This window comes from Peromyscus leucopus, chromosome 4 (assembly GCF_004664715.2).
Source record: "Peromyscus leucopus breed LL Stock chromosome 4, UCI_PerLeu_2.1, whole genome shotgun sequence".
NCBI lineage: Eukaryota > Metazoa > Chordata > Mammalia > Rodentia > Cricetidae > Peromyscus > Peromyscus leucopus.
In genome coordinates, this window is record NC_051066.1 from 73,184,554 (window position 1) to 73,204,736 (window position 20,183).

At 36.5% G+C, this 20,183-nt stretch overlaps 1 protein-coding gene across 11 annotated transcripts in view; it reads left to right on the forward strand.

Annotated features, from left to right (window-relative positions):
• Lrrc4c (leucine rich repeat containing 4C) overlaps window positions 1–20,183 on the forward strand; it is a 1,322,183-nt gene that overhangs the window by 1,272,611 nt on the left and 29,389 nt on the right. For 10 of the 11 annotated variants that reach the window (XR_005091479.1, XR_005091478.1, XM_028877835.2 and 7 more), the window contains one exon: window positions 14,874–14,925. The exons of the other annotated variant lie outside the window; for it this stretch is intronic. The gene's annotated coding sequence lies outside the window, so the exon portion shown is untranslated. The remainder of the gene's footprint in view (window positions 1–14,873; window positions 14,926–20,183) is intronic. 11 annotated transcript variants of the gene reach the window in all.

Here is a 20,183-nt window from a genome sequence, read left to right on the forward strand (position 1 = left end):
TTAACATTTCAAAAGCCTGAATTTGAATGAGAAGTCATATCATTGGTTAAGTCACCTGTCCAGCAGGCCAGGTTATTAGGTAAGACTCAAGGAGGCTCCTCCTAAAAAACCAATGGGGGTGAGAGAGAAAGGAGACCAAGCGCGTAAAGAAAACAGAGTCAGTCTGAGTTGTGTCAAGGTCTCGTTTATTGCAAGGGGAAGCAGGTTTACATATGCTGGTAGATAGGAGAAATGAATAGGGGAAGGGAGGGGGATGGAAAGTTTCTGAAGAATAGAAGAATAGGGTCCAGGTGAGGTCTCTTCTGAAGAATAGGATCGCAAGGTCTCTTTGGTCCAAAGCTTGTGCAACCGATCAACTTGAACATGTTCAAGGAAGTTATTCTAAAAGTATATTAATCTAAAGGTACAATTTGTGGTTTTTTCCGGGAGTTATTGTTTTTTGTAACTTAGTAACGGTTGTCAAGGGTGTAGTTACATCAGATCATCCAAGCAAGAAAGGCCAGAGCACAGTCATCCATTTTTTGGCTCCCAACTGTTAAGTCAAATGGATATGGGCAGAATTGTTCCTAAGACAATGGCTGAAATTCTAACTTTTGTGTTGGTTACTTGTGAATCCATATGCTAGAGCTCACTCAAACCTACTTGTCTCATAAACCCCAGTATCTTTCTTCATGCAAGCCAATTTGAGAATCACTTAGATGATATACATAAAAAGGTCTTGTGTAGATTGTACACCCTAATAACATAAGAAGCTATACCCGTAAAGCCTCACCAACATGACCACCAAACATGGGCTGAATAAGAATGACACCAACAAACATGTCACACTGGATCTGGATGGGGAAAAGCTCACCGTGTTACAACCATACAGCAAGAACTACAGTCAGCTGAATAATGTTGCAAGTGAGAGAAATGGTCCTATTCAGGGAAGAGCACAGTTGAATATCCAGTACAAAGTAGTCAGTCCTGAATGCACACATAAAAGCAATATTTTATGGCCTCAACAAATTATATTGGTGAGTATGTATGTTTATATAAATACATATTTTCATGCAGGAACAATGAGAAAAAAAGTCCATGAATTTGAAGATGAGTGGGAAGGAATATTAGAGGGTATGGAGGGAAAAATGGAAGGGAGAAATTATAATAAAGCTACAATCTCAAATATTAAACTACAATCAACAAAAAATGATTGTAATTAAGCACAATCAACAAAGTCATGCAATTGCTGGAATAACCACCCATCATTTTTCTTATACAATATAGCCCAGTCAAAGTAGTGAATAATTTACACATTTGTCATGGGTTAAAAGCAATTCCTAAATTCTATTCATATTTAGAGCATGAAGGAAATATACTAGCGTGTGACTTGGGTCAACTTAGAATCTCTTTGACCATATTTTTCTTGTAATTCTTCTTACGCAGTACTTCTAAGAATTATAATTCTTGAAGAATATTATGTTCAATTTCTGATCACAGAATAGATTGATAAAAAAAAGCTTATAGCCTTAACATATGTCACATTGCTTCAGAATGTATATGTGCTCAGACATAGCACATTATTTTTAATTTCATATCTTACCAGAGAACTGTGGTTAACTGTGTTACAGTCTATGAACTGGATACATTGTCACTGTAACATCTTTGCAATGTAGATATTTTATCGCCTAGAGATTCCTTATAATAGAAACTCTATTACCATACTCTTACTTCCCACATGAGTGAGAAGAGATTCAAAAGTTTAAAGGTTGTGGTCACTTCTTTTGAAATGAAATGCACTTTGTTCTAAGCTGTCTGAATGACAGTCAGTCCTTACTAAGTTCAAAGCCTCAAGACAATGTGAAGTGATCATTCTCTCTGGGCTTTACTATAGAATTTTGTTGGAAGCCTGCTTGAAATTTTAATGGGCATAGGTGTTTTAGACATGGTGTGATGGGTAGAGGAAGAATGGGGTATGTTGTTTTCTGGGGCACTCAGTAATTTAAGGGGTCCACTATGAGGACTCGCCTTGCCTTCTTTTCTTTTCTTTCTTTACTTGTTATTCTTTTGGCTGCTTGGTGAATGATACTCCTGCCTAATCATGGTGAGGTACATTGTGGTCAGTGCCCTTTAACAAAACTATGATAAAAGACAACATACAAAAGGGAGAGGTAGTGGATGTGATTGGAGGGATAATGAAGCTTATAAATGAGGGGAGATTGCAAATGAGAACATTTCATCTAGACATGCTAACAGGACCTTGAGAGTCAATACCATGCCATGAAAATGACCATAGTGAAAATGCTTCTCAAGTCTTTCTCCCTGAAATTGCTACTTAGAAGCACAAGATAAATTACCTCATTTTTGAATATGGATTTTTTGAACAAGAAAACTTGCATTGGTATGTAATAAGCATGCTGGCTTTGATGGAGTCACTTAACCTTGTTAAGTCAACATTTCCTTTGCACTGAAGTGGATATACACAGCATACTTAGATAAAGAGTTTGTTATAGTAATTGTCCTGATTAAAATAAAAAAAATAAAAAGTAGACAAACCTTGACAGTTTTACATATTAAACCATTAGAAGAAAAGATATGTGACTGGCTCTTTGCAGGCTTCCTCTTGCCCTAATGGGGCAAGTGAAATGCTACATAAACAACAGAACAGTCTACTAAATTCTAGGACCATTGCATCGTGTCTCTCACTTTTCATGTATTATATCTGTTATCATTTTTATTCATTGAAAGAACACTCAGGCTTCAAGGGAGGTCAGAGATAACCAAATAGATGCTTGTTTGCTCTCTTCCTTACTCATCATGGTCTAGAGAAAGACATTTCTTTATTTACTCAATCTGTGTTTCTTGCTGTAATTCTGCATCAAAAACATTAGAATACATTTTGCCTGAAGCTTTCTACCGAAGGGAAGTAATGTCAAAGGCAAAGCGAAGGTGACAAGTTTACAATTGTGATGCTCGCAAGCTAATGAAGGTCAAGCTGACCAAGTCCCTGGAGAGGAGATAATAAAACTGGGACAAGAAATTATGTCTGACATTATTGTAACAGTCAGTCCTCAGCATTTTTCCTGGTATCAGTTTTCCAGACAATGAAAAGATAATCATAACAAGGAGGAAGTTAACTCATCAAGAAGGTAAGTACTATTCATTGTCTGTCTTGCACTCATTCATGAATATTTAATGTACTGAGCTCTTGGCCAAACTGGAGTATTCTTGGACTCAAAGGACAACATTATAAGAGAAAAAATAGATCTCATATTGTCTACTTTTTTTTTAATGTTTTTAGGATTAAGAAACCATGACAAAGAAAGGAGAAAACCCTACTGTACCTTAATCTCTCTGTCTTCTTCTGTAACTATGGACAGAATGTAGATTTAAAATGTAAAGCATCATTTTTAATCAATTTCATTGGGAATATAGAAGTTAGAACAGAAAACTGTTACTAGGTTCAGATTTTTGTGTATAACTTGAACAATTATTAATTGTATTTTTTTATTGACAATGGTTCTAACTTGTTTTTTCTTAGGCTCCTGGTTTTCTCAGGTCACTTACAGCCTTTGTTAAAAACATTAGGTCGGGATAAACAGACAAACTGGCTGCTTTGCTGCTTTTTAACCAGTCAGATCAACTGACCATGATTTATTATGTAGAAAGGAAATCTCAATTGAAAATACTCTTTTTTTTAAGAAGTGATTTTTTTTAAATTTTTTTCTTTTATTTTACAATACTATTCAGTTCTACATAACAGCCACAGATTCCCTTGTTCTCCCCCTTCCTGGCCCCCTCCCCTTCCCCCAAGCCCACCCCCCATTCCCACCACCTCTAGATCAAGGCCACCCCCAAAGACTGAGATCGACCTGATAGACTCAGTGCAGGCAGGTCCAGTCCCCTCACATCACCAGTGAGGCTACCTGTAAAACAGGACCTCAAGAAAGACACAGGGGTCACCCAATGACGGAGAAATGGATGAGATCTACATGAACAGCCTGGACATGAGTGGGAGCAATGAACGGCTAGGGTTGAGGGAAAGAGAGCGGGAGATCCCACCAGAAAATACTCTTATAAAAACAGTGAAGAAAGGAAAAACACGGAGCACAGAGGAAATAAACATTATTTGGTCACTCTATGTTGTAAAACCATACCACAATCCTGTGTGCTTTACTATTTTTATGAAAACTTTGCTGAATGGTAGTAAAGAGTTAAAATGACAAAAACACTTTAGATGCCTCATTTTCCACCAATAAGATGAATATTCTTTATTGTGTCTCTCACTTTTCATGTATTTTATCTGTTATCATTTTTATTAACAGTGCCACCAATTCAGAGATTGGAAACCAAGGCCTGATAATATTAAGTAATTGAGAAATAATGACAGAGGCCCTGTGCATAGGATTAGCACATTCAATATCTGGAAGAAGCTGACTAGGGCATGTTTTGCCATTTCATTTTTGCCCAGTGCTGATATAGAACAGGGTGCTGTCTTTGTAACAAAAACCAGACCCTCACCAGACTGGATATATCGCCTTGAACTTGGACTTCCCAGCTTCCAGAGCCATGGGAAACAAATGCCAAGGATTTCTAAATTACCCAGTCTCAGGAAATTTTTTTTAGAGCAGAACAAAGTGACTAAGTCGCTACCTCCTCTCAACTCCACACCCACACATACATAACAGTTTTATCTTATTGTCCTAGATTCTTCAAATTGTTCAGCACAGAATTATATACTTTCCCAAAATTTATCACAGGATTTATTGTCTCTAATTTTCAAATAACTCCCCAATGTTTTCCTCTTTCATGACCATGAGCTCTTTGAGGAAAAACAAAACAGGATACTTTAAAAATATTTTAAATTGGGGAATTATTTGTTGCTGATTATAAAAATGTCTTATATGCCTCATTTCGAAAGCTCGGTTCTCAAGTTGATGCTTTAATTAACTGCCATTGCTTCCATCAGCCATCATTAATGAAACGTAGAATATAGTGAGAGAAAAATAAAATTATTTAAAAGGGAATTCTTGTCTATATTTTAATTATGGTATTGAAGTAATACAATCTGCTAATGCCATTATTTTAAGGAAATTGTACTTTTGTGACCTACTTCAAAAATTATTTCTTAGGCTGAATTTTACTTGTGTCCTTATATGAAATTTTTCTGTAAATATCTAATATGAAGTTATATAGTGATTCAAATATTCAGATTAGATGCAATCGAAAACTTTTAACTCACTTAATATTAAAATAAGTGTCTTCCCCAGTAAAGACCTAGATGCTGATGGGAAGCCTTCCAAACATGGATGTGCTGGATTTTATTTGTCTAGACACTTCTATTCTATTCCTCTCACCGCCCACTCCTAGTTATGACTCTCTTATGAAGGCTCATGCTACAAGGAGATAAGTGAGAACTGAGAAGAATAGTTTTTCCCTATTTCTGTCTAAAGTTGAGACCATTGTCATGATCTTGGTGACTTGAAAGTATTATGGTGATTTTTATGTATTCATTAGTGACCTACCTTTGACTGTTGACTTCTACATGGATTATCCCAAAATGATAGTAATGGTCTCCTCCTCATGATATTGCATATCTCTTCTTCAGCTTGCAAAATCCAAAATCATTTTCTGACTCCTGGTGTGCTGTTTCCTTGTACTGTCAGCTTTTCTGTACGGGATACAAATCTCTTCCAAGTTTGCTTGGCTTTCTGCTATGTGTGATACTCATTTGATATCTGTTCTTGAACTCTGTCAGCAGAGAATTGAACAATACTTTCCTATCTCATCTCTACCAGCTGAACCTTGTTTTTAGTCTTGAGAGGAGAGACACTATTTTCTTTATAGTAGAGTTGGGTACAGTAAGTCATAACTCACACAAGAATCCTTAATTTAGTAATATGACAGTTCATTTCTAATATACAGGGAGTATACATGTACCATCACCTACATTTGTGGGTGAACTCCTAATATAACTATCCACAATCCTATTAATACATTCTTGGTATACCTGTGCCTCTGTTGCATGCAAAATATTTTGAGTAACCACTTATAACTATATGCATTATAAATGTATAAGCCCACTGAAAAGTATCATTTACTAGATTTTATTTCCTTGGATGAAACTTATTTTAACATTCTGATATAAATAAATGACAGGTGTATAGGTTGGGCAGCAATTTTTTGAACATATAAAAATATTTCTTATTTTTCATCATTGCATTGAGGAAATGTTTGACTAACAGATATTAACCATTTTTCTTAGTTCAGGAAAGAAGATAGTAAAGAAGTTATACAGTGAGCCCTATGTACAAAGCTTACCTTCTCTGAAAGGAAAGGTAGAGTATTCAAAAGATGACAAAGATAAGCAATGTTATTTCAGAGAAAAAATGTAAGAGTATACAAGTAAGTGTGGGAGAATGATAGGAAAATTTGTGAGTCTCTGTGAGAAGCAGGCATTTGTATGGAAGCAGTTCAAAATAAAAATGTTTGAATACATAACATTGAATTAGATACACACATACATACACATATTTTACTCTAGATAAACACATCTGGAGAACTATCAAATTCTGTAATGAAAGTTTGTATATTTATATATTTGAGTCATCCTCCCTTGGGAGTCAGGAAGGAACTACCACTTCTCCTGGAGAAGGGTTCCTGTTCTCTTCCAGTGAGGTTTCATTTTCATTGGGTCTCACAAAGCTAGTCCACACCAGGCTGTTTGTGACCTTGCATCAGTGTTCTTATTTCATTTGTAGACTATTCTTAGTTTCTGCTAATGAGATCACTCAGAGTTCGCTTTGAGTATCACATCTTAATCACTTGATTTTTGCAGACGTTTCCTTTCTCCAAATAAACTCTTCAAAATGCCTGCGATTTTGTGCTCATTAACCTGGGAATGGCTTCTCTAACTCCAATCTGAAAATTCTCTCAACATCTGATACTATTGTTCTGACCAGTATTAACTGAGCATTAATGACAGAGTATCTTAGACTCTTTCTGGTGTAAAAATTATCAGGAACCAAATTTCTGTCAGCACAGAGATTTTTTTCCCCTTTGTGAAGAAATAGACTTTGCTTTTTACAGTGCAGCACAACAAAGAATCATTAAAGTCTACTGTCTGCTTATTTCCTTTGTATCATCAAATCATTGTGTGTTCAAAAAGATGTAAGTAACACAGCAATGAATAAAATGGTCAGTGAGTAAATTAAGGGATTAATGTTTTTCTCTGGAGGCTTTTAAAAATGATCTTTTCCTACTTTTACTCAAAATTGACTCAGTGTTGGTCTCATCATGATTTTAAAAACTCTCCTTTAAACAAATGTAAAGTTAGAACTAAATGCCAGTTTAAAACTCACAAAACATGGCTGTGATGAAGTCCTTGGTAAACAGCATTACCACTAGATTTCTGACTAGAACACCCATGTAAAACTAGGGCATGGAATTTCATACCTGTAAGTCTAGTGGTAAGGGGTTGATAAAAGGTGAGACAGGTAGATCCTCTGTTCTGGCTTGCCATTGGTTCTAGCCAAAATGGAAATGTCAGGGTTCATTGAAGATTGCATCTCCAAAATATAAAACAAAACCACAAAACAAAAATGAAGCAATAACAACACACAATACACACACACACACACACACACACACACACACACACACACCTCCCTGAAGAACAATACAGGAAAATACTGGAAGTCAACTTCTGGCCTCCGAAAGTGCACAAACAAGCCAACTAGTCCAACTCTATGTTCTGATCTCACACATGTGCACAGACATGCGAAACTATGTGTGTGCATGAGCACAGACACATATTGAAAGCATTACAAATCATTTTGACTTAGTCATGGATATTAGGTTTATTATATTTACTTATAAGCAGTAACTGTGTGACAAATGGAACTAAAAATCACCTGATTCAGAAGAACTGTAATCCTGAGGCAGAAAGCACAGCCCTTTTCTTCTTCCCCTTGTCAAATTTCTCATCATATTTTATTGGTATATTAAAATTTCTTTGCTTCTTATGTGACAAAAGAACAGACGACTGACCAATTGACAAGTTGAACACATAGTTTTTGGTAAATATAATTTATGAGGTTGACATTATTTCAAAATATTGATCTTATTTTAGATGAGTTTGACATACTTTTAGCAGGAGAAAATCTTTTGCAGATTCTCTGGTGTATCTGAGAGTACAATGCACAGGAGAACTACTTGAAATCAGAAAATCATGGCAGCCATGTCTGCTTGCCTTTTTTCTCCCCCAGAATCCAAGGAAATACCATAAGCTTTCAGTTGCAATTGGTTATAATAGCTGACTCAACCTGAAAAGGTGGCTTCCGTCAAGAGGACTTCACTACGTGAACCATCCCACATTGTCAGGGCTTATCTTTACTTTCAGTGAGCTACTTAAGAACACTTCAAGACTCATTTTTCTATCATATTTTAAACCATGGGGGAAGATTATACTTGACTTGAAATCATTTTTTTCAAAGATATAGCTATGAGAAATGGTGTTATTTTGATTAGGTAAATATCTTTATTTATCCAGAAAAGATCTTTAAAGTAAAAACAGTCTAGAAGATAGTTCTTCAGTGGTTTAGCATGGGGTGTGCACATGCCACTGGGACACTAATAGTTGAAAAATTAGGCTCTTAAAATTAGCTCTTTTCCCAGAGAGATTTCAGTTGTGTTTTTAGCAGGAAGAAGTATAGAAATCCCTGACATTTCAGAAGTCTTCACATGGGCTAAGACTGAGATGCCCCTGAGACCTTCAATGGAATGGGTAAAAATCGAACAATATATAATTGTCATTGGGTAAGACAAACTTTTGGAGAAAAGTTAGAGATGGCATAAATCACCGGGGATTAGGAAGGGAGCCAAGCCAAAACAGAGGATATTTTCAAAGGTCTAATAATGGCTAGGGAGGTAGAAGTGATCCCTTGATGCAAATACTCTGGCAGGCATATGGGACAAGGCAGTGGTGGTTGGGGAGCAAATGATATTTAAACAGCTTCACTGGTAGGTGGCAGATGGCAATTTTTTGGTTTCTCTCATCACCACCCCAAATATGATCCCTAAGCAAATTTTCTCAACTCTACTGCCTAAAGAAAGTCCCAAGGTTCTCCCTCTTTCTAGTCTTATCATTGCCATCATAGATCATACTGTTTTTCATGTGGGTATTGATTCTTTAATCAGTTGTTACTGATTAGTGTTCAAATGTCTGAACCAAAGACTATCATTTTCTAGTGTACAGTGCTCTAAAGGCTTTCCATTGCATACAAAATGCAAAGGAATTTTCTTCTGTAGCCTACAACACCTAGTTGTCTGGTGTGGGTCAAATACTAACCTCATGAATATCCATGGCTGAAATGTGGAACTTGTAGTTTTAACCTTGTTTGAAAAAAAATCTGTTTTTACACACAACTCAACTGTGGATATAAGGTCTTTTGGGATGCTTCAAGTAGTTCCCCATTAGAATGACAAATGGTGCTATGAGATACAGTGAAGAGAAGAAGACAATCTAAAGGTGGGTGGATATCTTGTAGCCTAGTATTTATAAGCTGAGGAACAGTGGAAGCATCAAGGTTTATATATTTGCTTAATATCTATCATATATACTAAATTAATTTAACATCTATCTATCTATCAATGTATCTATCTTTCTATCTATCTCTATTGTTTGTTTTCTTTCTCTTTGTTCTTGGCTCTTTTGTGGGCCTGCCACCACCACACGGCTCCCAAATTAAATCATATGCAGGGAGACATTCTTACTTATGAAAGCCCAGCCTTTGCTTGGCTTATTTCTATCCAGCTTTTCTTAACTAACATTATCTGTCTATGTTTTGGCTCTGGTCTTTTACCTTTTGCTATTTCTGTATATCTTTTCTTTCTTTCTTCCTCCATTGCTGATTGTGTAGCTAGGTGGCTGATTCTTGACATCATCTCTCCTCCTTTTCTTGCTCCTTCATTTCCTCTTCCCAGATTTCTCCTCCTATTTGTTTTCTCTCCCTGATAGTCCCAGTCTATTCTTTTTCCTTTCCTGCTCTTGGCTGTTTGGCTCTTTATTAGATCAATCAGGTGTTTTAGACAGAAAAAGTAGCACAGATTCACAGAGTTTAACAAATGCATCAAAAAAGAATGCAACACATTTTGTATAATTAAACAAATGTTTCAGAACACAAACAAGTATAACACATCTTTTTTTTTAATTTTATAATTTAATTTAATTTTACATATCACCCACAGATTCCCTTGTCCTCCCTCTCCCGCCCCCCACCCTCCCCCCAGCCCACCTCCCATTCCAATCTCCTCCAGGGCAAGGACTCCCCTGGGGATTCAGCTCAGCCTGGTATAACACATCTTAAAATAATATCTACAACACTTTATCTCTGTCTCTTTACATATGTACATACATACACACACACACACACACACAAACGCACGCATGCACGCACAGCACACACTCACACACACAGAGGATAACTATGACATTTAAGGACAACATGGTTCTAGAAAATTTGAGCCTGTAAGTTAACTATTATATCATCTTGGAATATTTTTCTCCCAGATGATTTGATGCCTGAATTTCTTAATGTGATTCTTGCAGTTGTATGACCCCTTTTCTGTAGGATCTTTCCAAATAAATCAAACTAAAGTTTCCTTTTTGTTATTAACTCTTTCATCAATCTTTTGTTTCATCTCAGTACTTGTTTCTGAGTGATAGATTATCGAATACTTTTGTTTATTATCTAACTAAACTCCTTAAAAGTTAAGTTTCATGTGATGTGAGATGGCACATCTATCAAGCCCCCTGTAAAATTCCCAGTGCCTCAAGTGATCTCTGGTGTTTAACAACCATTCACTTACGTTGAACATGCAAATTAGGAAAGTAATCAATACTTGACATTAGTGTAGTAATGTTCTAGAACTAGAAATTTAAGAAACAGATCGGGTACTCAGCTATTTAATGTTCAGAATAGTATGTTTACAACAATAATAATAATTATATAGAACAACTACACTGGTGGAGAAGGAACAAAAAATCCTTTAACATATTTGACATACTTATGGAGATGTATGTTGTCTTGAAGTTAGACTGGACACTTTTACCAGTGTAGCTTGGTATATAGAATATAAACTTTTAGAAGAAAAGATTGGAGTTGAATCTGAAGCAATGATGACATGAGACTGAGTTTGGACCAAAGAGTCAGTATTTGTATTGGCTAAGGAGGTGGCAGTCAGAGTCTACCAGTATACGGGAAGAAGGGCTAATGACATTGGGGAAAATCTGAGTGCATGCAAAAACTACATCTATCACTTGATTTGGCAAAGAGAATACTTGGCTTCTCTGATGATGTAGATATAGCCATATTCTAGTCTTTTCCATCAAGAGGACATAATCATTTCTAACAGGGTCAAATTGGAGTAGGTTTAAGTTTGAATGTAGTCATTTCATTCAGTCCTTTGTCAGTAACATTGTCTCTGTGTAGTGCTACGCTGGCATGGAACAACTACCTCATGTAGCTATAAGGGATATACAGCTTACCTTCCCTCATGGTACAACTTTCTGCATTCTATCCATCTTATCAGAAGCTTAAGAAACGTTATGACATTGTCTTAATTTGACTCAGAAATGAAAGATTATGTATCATCTGAAGTGAATAAGTATCATCACAGAACATTAATTAGGAGGACTCTGGGTGAAAAACTGGAAACCTTCTGAATTTGTTCGAACTGAAAATCTCTTGAAATTTCCACAGGTTAGAGACGATTCCAGTGAAACACCATTGGGAACTCTTTGTGACTATTTTATGACATTAGCTTAATGATAACAGCCAGAGACACATGGAAATCTGATCTGTCTGAGGCTCCCAACCAGTTCTGAGTTCCCTGAGAGATGGTTGTGTGAGGTCTTCTCTTACAGGGTAACCTGTGTCATAGAAAAGGTTTTAGCATTTTTCATCCCCTCTGACTTTCCACTCTCCCCTAGGTCCTCTGTTGTTATTGTTCAGTGTTTTGAAAAGGAAGCACTGTAGGGTCAGGAAAAAGGCCCACAGAGTGTTTGTGCCATTGGATATAAATGTGAAATTACTGTTTATAATTCACAGTGGCATACTTTGTGTCATTTATCTTCACTTGTGTGAGGAGTCAGATAAGTCACTCATGACTCTGCTAGTCCCCATCCATCCTTCATCACTACACTCATGAAGATAAATGCCACAGCTATCATGTGTCCTTTCAGAGTAAAGATTAAGATTAGTTAGCACAGAGGTTGGTCTGATGCTATTATTTAAAAATCAAGAATACTCTGTGTGTACCATCTCCTATGCTCATAGCCCTTGGTCTGGCTCAGCATTATCTGCTATAGAAATGAATGTGTAGTATCTGTATGTTGGCCCATCTATACATACCTTTTAACTTCAACTGAAAATACCATTTTCAAGTAAATGCAAAGCACAGAGCTATGAAGTGTCAATGAATGGGCTTACTAATGGGAGATAGTTTTGCTTAGCAAAGTGATCAGGGACAAAATGAACAAAGTCTTTGTCTGAACAAGTTACATGTGAAAGGATGAAGTCAAAATAAAAGTGAGACATTAAATTTGAGATGTGATATTTGATAAACAGTATAGATGCCTTGGCTTTATGAAACAAAGAGGTATGTCACCAGTGGGTTGTAATGCTACTGTGAGGCAAATGGGTTCTTTCTCAGCTTTGCACTAGAGGACCAAACTATAAGGCAACTAAACAATAAGACTCCTTTATCATTCAATTGCTGAATTGATTAATTCTAGAAAATAGAAGATTTTTCCACACTCATCAACAAATTGCCTCTTTATTACCTTGGTTGCTGCACACAAGAAGTAGTAAAAGTATGAAAAGGTTTTTCACAAATTTGAACTAAGTATTACTAATATGACGGTTTATCATTGGAATTTATAGTTGAATAGTTATTAATTAAAAAATAAGGCCATAAATTTGAAAAAAAGTAAGGAGGTAGTACATGGGGAGGTTTGCAAGCAAGAAAGAGAAATGAATCAAAGATGTAATTATATTGTATTCTCCAAAAATAATAATAAAAATATTTGACCTGTAAATGTGTAATTTTTTAAAGTACTCTGTCATAAATTTGTTGTACCTAATTTTTCAGATCAAAATCGGGATGCATTTTCAGCTATTGCTTTTTCCCTGCATATGATTCTTTTATTATTAAATAATTGATTTTATTCATTCTCTGCTTCAGACATATTTATTGAACACATACTTAACTGGAAGTCAGTGGTTTGTGCAGCACATGTGATGAAATGCATTACCTGTCATGGCTGGGTATGTAGCTGAATGAGGAAGAGAGATTCAGGAGTAGGTGATCATAATGGCTCCATAAATATAATTTTTATTTTTTATTCTACACTGGAGACAATAGTGTCTTGTTTCAGAGAAACACAAAAGTATATGTTCATAAACCTTACAGAAAATTGGAATGAATCATGGCAACAATGCCTCCTTTCCTCTTTATCAGTTCAGGTTGAAATGTCTCATAAGGCTGAATAAGGGGCAGAGAATACATGGATACTCTAATGGCTATGTATAAGTTAGCATGGGGAGGGAAGAGCACCCTAAACATGGGGAAATTAGCAGATTCTCGAATTTAAACAAAATGTGAGCTCGAGTGGTGGCCATGGAGTTCTTGCATGATCACATAGTCATGTGAAGGAAATTTAGGTGAAAGTGTATGCTTGGCATGTTGAAGGGAATACAAGAAGACATGTGGCCAGGAAGTAAGGGCAATTGAGGTAGGAGGTGGGGATCAGAGATGTAGAGGTAATACAGAATACATGTAGACTTCTGGACAGCTAGAATGTCATCGACTTTATTTTGAACATTGGACAGAGGAAAATATAAGTCAATAAAATTCTTCATGACATCGGGGCTGGAGAGATGGCTCAGGGGTTAAGAGCACTGGCTGTTCTTCCAAAGGTCCTGAGTTCAATTCCCAGCAACCATATAGTGGCTCACAACCATCTGTAATGGCAACTGGTACCCTCATCTGGCCTGCAGGGATACATGCAGGCAGAACACTGTATATGTAATAAATAAATCTTTAAAAAAAATTCTTCATGATGTCAATATCAATTCCAATATTTGATCTTGATTTGGAATGGTGTTATTTCACTATCTACAATTGCCTGTGTTTCATCTCAATACAGTTTGTCTGTACCAAATACATTTCCAAACTTGAGATAGATTACTGTAATTGTTAGTTATAAAGAATATTTATTTTATTTCAATGACACTCAAGAAACACAAATTCTGTCATGTAGTGTCTCATTCCACATACTGTGTGGCCCTCAATCTTAGATTCTAAATTCCATTACATATGTATAAGAGTTCTTTAAAGAAAAATCCATGTATTTTTTCTCTTTGTTCTGGGTATAGGAGGAAAAAATGTACCCAGATGAAATCTGTAGCACATGATTATGTCAAACTATTAATATGCCATTTGGCATTAATAATTGAATACTGTTTAACTGTTAACTGCCCATCTATTTTTCGGCATTGCCTCTTTTGATCCGTGAGGTGGTTATGCTTAAGACACTGGATCAGAAGGAAAATGTGACTTGCCTAAGTTCACAAATCTAATAAGAGGAAACCAAGTGTGGATTGCAGATCTGATTCCAAACGCATGTTTTTATTGTCATTAAAAAGTGCATTATTCCAAATGGCCAGTGGTTAAAATAGCTGCCTTGGCTTTCTGCCCAGAGCTGTGTTAAAATGCAGTGGTGACTCAATAAATATTGTCACCATTGGTATCTTTGTTGTCGGTCATGGCAGATCAGGAAATGTTCTGAATTGGTCTAATGGATATGTTTTATTTTTGTTTTTGTTTTTTAGGTTGGCAAACACGTTGCCTATTTACTTCATAGAGACCCCAATGGAGAACAAGGTGGGTGATGATTCATACTAAATGGTTCCCACAATATGCTGAACACTATAAGGGCAGCTAACTTGAAGTGGCTCATTATCTGCTGTCAAATCTGCTAACAGCAATGACAGACATTCCTTGCTAGAGCAATTTGTAGGAAGTCCAGCCACTACAAAAGAGAACTAAATTAAAAAAAAAAAAAAAGCCACAATATAGCAGAAAAGACCTGTTCAGTGATTCTTATTTGCTGATTCTGTGTAGGTTCCCCTTTGCCAATTTGAACCCAGCTTCATGCTCCCTGATTCAACTCCAGAGATAACTGGCCTTGACATTCAGTTCCCCTGTGAAGTCTTCCTTCAGTACATTGTACAGAATAATTTGCATAGGTCTTGGGTTCGTATCCACAATTGCTTATGTGGGTCCTCTCCTAGTGCAGCTCTGAAGCCCCTATCTCTCCTCTGAACAGCCATCACACACACACACACACACACACACACACACACACACACACACTCCTTTATTTTCTGCCTCAGCACAGCACCCACAGATGATAATCCTACTTATATAGGCATAAGGCTGAGAGGCAGTAGGCAGGACACTGCCTCTTTTGGTACATTTATGCATCCTTTTGTCTCACTAAATTGTAATCTCCTTGAAGGTGAACACTTAATCCACTGCCTATGTATCATGTTAGTCCTCTATAACTGTATGGTGACCAATTAGTGCCTTACTCTGGGAAAGACACATAAGTAAAGAAGGGGATAGCAAATAATATTCCTGTCTTCCCTGTCCCTTAGCACAGGGACTGATACAGTGTAGGTAAGAAACGACATGTTTGCTTAGTGAAAGAAGGAAGAAAATGAATAAATCCATCAATCAGATGGTTCTCTGTGGCCAAATTAAAGAGCAGACAGAGAGATCCTGATGACTTCCAATCATTTTTTTTTTTTCCTCAGGCCACCAGGCATAATGCCCTAAAAATGTTTGTTTACTTTGGAAGGCAAAAGCTGATCTGAAGCTATTCTCTTTATTTTTATATTCAAATGCCTATAAAACAGAAAGGCACCAGAGACCCATTCATTGCTCACAAATGATCTATGGGGTAATAATGTGCTGGCTCTTCCAGCTGTGCTGCACTTTGGTTCTATCTTGGGTTTAATTGAAAATATGCTGTGACCTTGGTTTTGTTCACTGGGCGTAGGGGGTATAATTGGCTTGAAGACTCTGAAGAATTCTCTTTTCAATGAATGTCATTTGGTTAATTTGGGGTTCGCCTGAGGGAAATAATGTGTGAAGTCCTGTAAATACGAGGTGCCTTTTATTCACATAGCATTAACATGAAGTTAACAATTTTTTCTAAGTTGGCATTTTATTTTGCAAAACCTGTTTGTTGAATCCTAAATGCTATCAGTATGATAATAGTATTGTCTTTAGCAGTCTCGTGTTTCATTATAATTAAATAAACAGCTTGTGGATTGCAGTCCAAAAATGTCTTTACTCTACTCCTAACTTAAGGGGTTTCCATAGAAACTGTGGGCAGCAAGTTTAACTGACATTTATTGGGCTTGAGGCTATATGGAGCATTGATATCTCTGTTTTTCTCCCTTGCATTATCTATGCACTTCTTCTTTGTTTTATTAAACTCTTTTAAAACTTCATTTGCCCCAAGTCTACTCCTCCCTCTCTTCCTGCCCTACCCCCATCCTTCCCACATTCGCCATTTTCCCCTTCTCTGTCCTTCTCTATCTCTTATTAGCATTGAGGAAGTAATTTGGACTCAGTTAGATTTAACAAATGCAATAATACTAAAATGGACCCTGATACTTAAGTGTAATTGTGTTATTAGCTGGAAATGCTTTTCTTCAAAAATAAAAAGAATTGAGAGTGAAGTTTACCAATGTAATACATGCTGGCAGGAAGGAACCTTTGATTGCTGGTTGAAAGTTTGTGGTGCACAGATCAAGATCCACTTTCTTCTCCAGCTGTAACTATGTCGTGGTGATTTATTCAAGCAAGATGGAAATTTCTTCTCACTTTCAACATTCAGAATGGAGCAGAACCACATTTTGTTTATATTATTACAAGAGAATAGAATAGTTGATCTGGAGGGGGAAAAAAGGAAAAACAAAACAAAAAAACATATCATGTACCAGCAACTTTGTTGGATGTTTTTGTCTAACTTGTTTCATGTGAAGCTTCACTGAAAGACATTGAAGCTAGTGGCTCAAGTTTCAACCTCACCCAGACTGATTATAATACCTTGGATAAATGTAGAAATATGGTGTTTTGTTTCATAATAACAACATGAATGTAGACACATCTAAGCGATGAGTTTTATGAAGATTAATAATGCTTCTATGCCTTGTGACACTGGTCTGTCATCCCAGCTACTCAGGAGGCTAAGGCAAGAATGTCTCAAGTTCAAGGCTTATCTGATAGAGTGAGTTCAAGGCCAGTCTGGAAAACTCATTGACACCTTGTCTCAAAACAAAAAGTATAAAAACAGAGTAACCGGCTGGTAATCTAGTTGAATGGTAGCCCATAGGATCTGGATTAATATCAACTGAGAGAGCTGGGGTGGGGAAGAAATGAAAAATGATGAACAGTGAATGCAGCAGTAAATTATAATACTGTTTCTCCTTGGCTTAATAGACAATTTACAAAGGGAGTGGTGTTTTATGCAAAGTTTATGTAGCAATTTATAAGCTCAGTACATAAACAGCATATACATATTACTGCAGTTCAAGGGAAAGATTTAGATAGGCTAACTGTACTACTGGAGATCAATGACAGATTTGGAGTATTTGATTCCTCCTATGTATGGAAGGATCATGAGTCTTATTTCTTGGAACTGTTTTCAGGAATAGGCAACTGTATGTATAAACTACTTATCTTCTACCACAGACTGCACTATGAGCTTTAAATTCTGTCACTCTCACTCTCCCCGTTTTCCTGACACTTTTCCTTTTTAATAGGAATTTAAAGTAAAAAGAAAAAAAGAACCATTACCAAATTCAAGTTAATATCCATAATCTCAGAGTTCATAAACTATCCTAAATTAACTTGAAGGCAATGGCAGAAAAAACAAACAAACAAACAAACAAAAAAAAACTGTTGAGTTGCATACAAAATGGAGGTCCAGAGCTGATAACAATAAGATCCTAGTATCATGAGTGAGAAAGTTGACTTTATCCTGTTCCACAGGATCCTTTTCAAATGTAAGAGTCTCAAATTCATTATTGCTAATTTTGGTCTTCTTTTCCAAGGGTTTAGGGTTAACTCTACATGATAGGACTTAGAACTCATCATTCTGGTGAAGGCAAAGGAAGACACTTTGTGGGATAGTTGGCAAAGGCGAAAGGAGAGGGTAGATCTGTTCATCTCTCTCACACCTGAGTCCAGATCCTCTTTTATGATCCAAGAAATGTGTCAATGAAGCCACAGGATGTACAGGGTGTTTATTTTGTGTAGTGGTATGTGTAAGTGTCTCTTGTTGGATAAGAAGAGTAAGAGTAAGAGTAAAAAGGAAATGATTTTTCTTCTTCCTTTTTTATAAGAGTCAAATAGTTTAAGTATCATTCTGACATTTTCCTGGATAACTAGGGAATTAGTAAGAACTGTTATGATGAAAAAAATGAGGAAGTATGGCTAGGACCAAGTTTGATGAGACATGACTCTTGGAAAGAGCTGTTGCTTGTAGACCAATCCCGAAGACATTCATCTCTAGGAAGACACAAATATAAAAGATTAGCTAGGACAAACATTGCATGAAAACATCATTTTATTGATTGTTGGTACTCTTTGTGCTGCTGTTTGCCTGTACTTGCCTCATTAAGATATTCCTTCTGTATTATATTTGGAAGAATTGTCTTAAGCCACATTCTCCATTTTCTGGATGACAGTTTATTTAAGGTAGATACCAGAATGCCTAAAACCAACCAGCCAGCCTTGCAGCCAGTACTGCCACTCAATGCACTGCAAACATCTAAACCAGTAAGAGTGCCCTGGTAGCCCCTCTGTCACCAAACTCTCTTTAATCAGGATTCCTCACATGTGTAATATGACCCATGATTCCACTGCCAGTCGTATGAGAGAGGTTTAACTTCTTTAGATAAAAAATTAATTAAAAATAGAAACTTCTGATTTGTTATCTAGGAGTTAAATATAACTACTTGGTTGTCTTCATTCTAGTTGATCTGTTAGAAAAGAGTTTATGCTGTTTAAGAGTGAGCATCTCTGAAAATTGCTCTTTTTTACTCTAACCACACAAGTTGACGTGCCAACATAGTTGGAGTAAACTTCAGAAAGGCACATTGTAGATGGAGAGCTACAGTAAATGTCTGTTGAGAGAGAAAGAAACAGCTGTCTCCAAGGACAAACCCTCCCTCATAGGTTACCCAGTCCCAAGTGGTCAAGGATCAGCCCTAAACACTTAAACATATAGATGATGCTAATTGGATGGGTTAGGGTGTGTGTGTGTGTGTGTGTGTGTGTGTGTGTGTGTGTGTGTGTATGTGTGTGTGTGTATAACAATAATGATCATAGAAGAAGATATAGGAGTTGATGGAAGAAATGGGAAAAACTGGAGGGGAGACACAGAGGGATAGAAGGGATATAAATACAACTTATTCATGTATAAAATTCTCAAAAATGTGAAAAACTTAAGAACTATTAAAGAAATACATGGAAACTACAGAAATGATTGTGGAAATGTTTTCAGAGATCTTTATATAAAACATAAATGGTGGGTCAGATTTTAAGCATAGACAGCTATTTTCCAAACACTGACATTTGGATTTTGCATGTGTCTGCATGTCTATCCTATCTCCAATAGCATGGTAGTTGCATCTTTGGAAGTGTGAATATGGAATGGAATTCAGGATGGATAGCCACACCACCTTTACTTTCTTTTTGTGGAGATTTTTGCTTACTTTTCATTAAGCTTTATCTTTCTACTTTGCACTTGTCATAAAAATAAATCATATATCTTTTACCCTTTGGAAGAGAAAATTTGAGTTATTATATTTTAACCTAAAACCTGGAATATCTATATTCAACACTGCCTTGTGCTTTATAAAATTATTTCCGTTCTTTTTGCATTGCTTATGTGTATGCAGTGTATTGTGAACACATTCCCCTCATTCATTATCTTATTTCCTCTCCCACAGCTTTTGACCCACTTATTCTTCCCAACCAGACAGTCCTATTTCTAACCCCTTCTCGTTTTTCTCTCTTATGTGTATATGTGTGCATGCATGTGTGTGTGTGTGTGTGTGTGT